This window comes from Bubalus bubalis, chromosome 2, assembly GCF_019923935.1.
Source record: "Bubalus bubalis isolate 160015118507 breed Murrah chromosome 2, NDDB_SH_1, whole genome shotgun sequence".
Taxonomy (NCBI): Eukaryota; Metazoa; Chordata; class Mammalia; order Artiodactyla; family Bovidae; genus Bubalus; species Bubalus bubalis.
Window position 1 is genome coordinate 50232352 of NC_059158.1, and position 5356 is coordinate 50237707.

At 42.9% G+C, this 5356-nt stretch overlaps 1 pseudogene; it reads left to right on the top strand.

Annotated features, from left to right (window-relative positions):
• The first annotated feature begins 635 nt into the window (after window positions 1-635).
• On the top strand, window positions 636-4845 carry LOC102391154 (annotated as a pseudogene).
• The last annotated feature ends 511 nt before the right edge of the window (window positions 4846-5356 follow it).

Genomic DNA, 5356 nt, shown 5'->3' on the forward strand with positions numbered 1-5356 from the left:
ATGAAAAGAACCCCTCAGTCAGGTCAGTCGTGTCTGACTTTTTGTGACCCCATGGACTGCAGCACGCCAGGCTTTATTTTTACCTTTTCATACTGTCCATGGGGTTCTCAAGACAAGAATACTGAAGTGGTTTGTCATTCTCTTCTCCAGTGTCATGAAAAGAACCCCTAAAGTTGCCTTATTAATTTTATGAAATGCTAGTGCAAGTCTGATATATACTAGATGAAAACATGAATATTTGATGAGCGTTACTGGAGGTAGATGAAGAATGAAAGATTTATTTGGTATTTAACCTTAAATTTGTCTACCCCTTTTGTCAAAGATTAAAGAGAAAAGACAAGTAGTTTGGACTCTTCTTTTTAATATTTGAAGGTATTTTGGATATCTAGCATTGTATGAATTAATCACATTAGAATTAAATAATAAATCAAACATTCAGAAAGAACTAGAGAATTATCCATTTCTCCAAACAGTTCCTCCTCTTGAATGGTGAGCTAATACACATTATCAGCAATGTCAGGCTGATAACCATCCCGCTAAAATTGTTGGCTTAGCTCTTGGTGTTTGCCCTGTTTGATTTTTCATCTTCCTGCCCAGAAGCTACTTCATTGATCTCCACCAGTCCCTTTCAACCTATGTGTTTCTGGCTAATACTGGGCGAAGTGAAATATCACAGGACCATCATCATAGTTAAAGTCATAAAAATATTTACACTGCAGGATGGCATTACAGGACTCCCCTCAGTGCTTGTAGGTGTACATTTTTCTGGAAATTCTACACAGAAACACAGACTTCCCTCAGGGTTCAGTGGTTAAGAATCTGTCTGCCAATGTCAGGGGACACAGGTTCAATCCCTGGTCAGGGAGCACTCCACATGCCATGGAGCAACTAAGCCCATTTGCTGCAACTACTGAAGCCAATGCACTTAGAGTCTCAGGGAAACAAGGGAGCACACTGCAATGAGAAGCCTCTGCACTGTAACAAGAGAGTAGCACCCACAAACTGCAACTAGAGAAAGCCTGCATGTATCAATGAAGACTTAGCACAGCCTCAAATAAACAAATAAATAAAAATTAAGAAAGAAAGAAAGAAAGAAAAAAAAACAGACCTGCAGCCACTGCCAAAGAGGAAGGAAGCTGGGGCTTGAGCAGCTGGCACAGGTCTACAGCCCATTGCCACTGCTGCCCCTGCCACCAACAGGTTGGGAGCATCAGAGGCCATAGCCCAAGTGGAGGCCAGAGTTGAGGACTTGCATGTGAATTGCTCAGAGTCACCTGAGCTGGAGCTACTCAAACTCTGGGAAAGGGTACTTCAGGTGGGCTGAGCTGCCATCGCCCCTCCTCACCACACCCCCAGGCCCAGACCACAGGACTGGGATCTCCCCAGGCTTGGAACTCACTCCTCTCAGGCCCAATCCTCCAGGCCAAGCTCTGGGTCTTCCTTGGCTCCCTTCACACTCAGGATCGAGGTGGGAGGATATGATCATCTCAGACTTGGGTGGTTTCTCTGCCGGGATTGTAGTGGTTAGGAGCCCCCTCCTGCTGACTGCTAGGGAAGGACCAGCACATTCCCAAGGTCTCACTAGGCATCCCCCTCCTCCCATTCAAGAACAAGTTTCTTTTTTTCTCTCCATTGGAAATCCTGCCTGAAGTCCAAAACATCTATTTGTGTGTACTTCCCCAGTTCCTAGAGTACTCTTAGAAATACTATCTACTGACCAAGGTTCAGAAACTCTCATTCTTGACTTGACTTTTCATCTTTGAGACAAAGGTTGCCCCCCCCTCCAATATCCTAAGTAACTGACACTCCATGCCTAGGGCTTTATCAGTTTGGATCACCAGCTCCCTGGCTATCTTTATGTGATTATCCCCACCCATGTGAATTTCAGTTCCCTCTGGACTCCAACTTCCAGCTCCCACCAGATCTGGGCAGTCCAAGTGGGACTGACCAGAAGGGCTCTGACCCAGGATTTCTCACCCTGGAAGACAGCTTTAAGGAAACAAGGGAAGTGGATGTCTGGTAAAACCTGGCAGCTCAGGAGTGGGTGTTTTACTTACCCCACACTAGAAGATGAAAAAGTGCAAAGCTCAGTGCATTGACAGGCTTGACTGGGGACAAGTGAAAAAAGAAGCCCAAGAAAGGCTCAGGCCATTGCCTGCTTTGCACTGAGCCTCCTGATTCTGATTCTAGCTAAGAGGAAGAAGAGGAATTTGGTGCAGCTGGAATCACTCTTGCCTTGTCAAGGGAGACTATTTATGATACTGCAAGATCTGGTATCCCCTCTGTGCTTTTGTCATCCTTGCCACCTGTGTCCTGGCCTGTGTTGGCTTGGTGTCTATGCAAATTGCTCTGCATACAGAATTCTCAAAAAGCTGGTAAGGTGGTCTTGTATTCCCATCCTTTTAAGAGTTTTCCACAGTTTGTTGTGATCTGCACAGTCAAAGGTGTTAACGTAGTCAGTGAAGCAGAAGTAGATGTTTTTTCTGGAATTACCTTGCTTTTTCTATGATCCAGTGGATGTTGGCAATTTGATCTCTTGTTCCTTGGCTTGTTCTATATCCAACCTGAACATCTAGAAGTTCTAGGTTCAAGTACTGTTGTAGCCTAGCTTGAAGAATTTTGAGCATTATTTTGCTAGCATGTGAAATGAGTGGAATTACGCAGTAGTTTGAACACTCTTTGTCATTGCCTTTCTTTGGGATTGGAATGAAAACTGACCTTTTCCAGTCCTGTGGCCACTGCTGAGTTTTCCAAATTTGCTGGCATATTGAGTGCAGCACTTTCACAGCATCATCTTATAGGATTTGAAATAGCTCAGCTGAAATTCCATCACCTCCACTAGCTTTGTTCACAGGGATGCTTCCTAAGGCCCACTTGACTTCCCACTCCAGTATCATTTCATAGCAAATAGATGGGGAAACAAAGGAAACAGTGACAGACTTTATTTTCTTAGGCTCCAAAATCATTGTAGATGTTGACTGAACACATGAAATGAAAAGACGTTTGGTCCTTGGAAGAAAAGCTATGACCAACCTAAACAGCACATTAAAAAACAGAGACATTACTTTGTCAACAAAAGTTCGTATAGTCAAAGTTATGATTTTTGCAGTAGTCATGTATGGATGTGAGAGTTGGACCATAAAGAAAGCTGAGTGCCAAAGAATTGATGCTTTTGAACTGTGACGGTGCAGAAGACTCTTGCAGTCCCTTGGACTCCAAGGAGATCCAATCAGTCCATTCTAAAGGAGATCAGTCCTGGATATTCACTGAAAGGACTGCTGCTGAAGCTGAAGCTCCAATACTTTGGCCACCTGCTGCAAAGAACCAACTCATTAGAAAAGACCCTGATGCTGGGAAAGATTGAAGATATAAGGAGAAGGGGACAACAGAGGAAGAGATGTTTGGATGGCATCACTGACTCGATGGACATGAGTCTGAGGAAGTTCCAGGAAATGATGGAGGACAGGGAAGCATAGCATGCTGCAGTCCATGGGGTCACAAAGAGTCAGGCATGACTGAGCAACTAAATGACAACAACAGCAAGGAAAAGTTTAGAACAATGAAATCTAATCAGAAAAGCTGTTCCAAGAAGTTCCAAAAGTTAAGGAAGAGCTACTTAGCACACAAAAACAACTTAAGAAGACTGAATCTGAAGAGCTGGGGTTGAACAAAGTCTGGATAAACATCACGTAAATAAATAAGCAGATTTCTCTGTTGACTTCCACAATAACCCACATCAAAGCCAATGTCAAGTTAGCTGCAGACTTAATTAGCCTGCCTGGCACTGTAGAGGGACTTCAGAAGAGTGTAACTTCTATTAGCAACACTTTAAACAACATCTGTCTTGCTGTGGAGGCAATACAGAAGACTGTGGATGAATACAAGAAAACCATGAAGTTACTGCAGAGTGGCATGAATCAGCATGCCTTAAAGGAGACCATTGGAAACAACCAGATCATTTCATCACTTCCAGCTATATCTGAACTTGATAATAAAACACACGGTGTGAGTTTGAAGCAGGATATCCTGTACCTCCATAGTTTTTTAGAGGAGGTAAACAGTGCCCCAGGGGAGTACCAGAGATGGAAGTAACTTAAACTCGAGAGAATGAATGAGGCAGTTAATAATCTTACCCAGAGAGTCAACTTGATAGAAAGAATTCTGTTTGCTATAAGCAAGGTAGAAAAGCAAGTGAACCTGTCCTCCAGCTGTCTCTCCAAAAAGTCTTTGCATCAAGTGACCAGCAGAATACAGTTTGTAAAATCCCAGGGCTTAAAGGAGGAAGAGGGCATCAGAGGATGAGATGGTCGGATAGCATCACCAATGCAGTGGACATGAACTTGGGCAAACTGGGAGATTTTGAGGGACAGGGAGGCCTGATGTGTTGCTGCAGTCCAGGGAGTTGCAAAAAGACACCACTGGGTGATTGAATAGCAACAACAAAGAAAGAAGTTAGTTCAGATTCTCAGGTATTCAAGCTCAGAGAGAAACTGTAGCTGATCAGTGCTCTCACAGACAAACCTGAAAGCAGCAGGCCTCCAGAAACTACCAAATGAAGAGCAAGTACAGGGTTTCAGGTCAAAGCCTTCAGCGTTGCCAAAATTCCCACAGTCTCTTGGAGATCAGATTGAGAAATCTGCCCAGATAAAACTTGTCTTCCTATCAGTAATTTCTAATATTGAAGATCTTCAGGACTTGCTCCATAGCACTGACTGTGATGTGGATGGGAAGCTGACTTACCAGGAAATCAGGAACTCCTTAGATTCTGTTATGTCAGAACCAGAACATTTGAGAGAGTTTGATTCTGATGGAGATGGAAGATACTCATTCTTAGAGGAAGAGTAGCTTTAGATGTCTAGCTTTATCAGGCTTATTTTAGAAATGAATATGTGCCTTAGATTACCTGATATCTACTCAGTTTCTTTTTGATTAAATGAGTGGTATTTTTAAAAAATCTAATTAATAAATAACATATTAAAATGTTTTCACCTGCAATAGTGTGCCAAGTAAAATGTGGTATTTTACACTCTGAATTGGAAAAAGTATCACATAATTTAATTATCCACCAAAACAAAGTGACATTTTGTTTTGGACATCTATTACAGCATCACTCAGGAACGATAAAGAGCTTTCAACTGAATTTGAGGACTGTGGTTGGGATAGTTTGAGTTAATGAAGAAGACTATACAATGCATGTGAGACTCACTTTGGCATCCTTTTTTGAGTCACTTCAGTCATGTCTGACTCTGTCCGACCCCACAGATGGCAGCCCACCAGGCTCCCCATCCCTGGGATTCTCTAGGCAAGAACACTGGAGTGGGTTGCCATTTCCTTCTGCAATGCATGACAGTGAAAA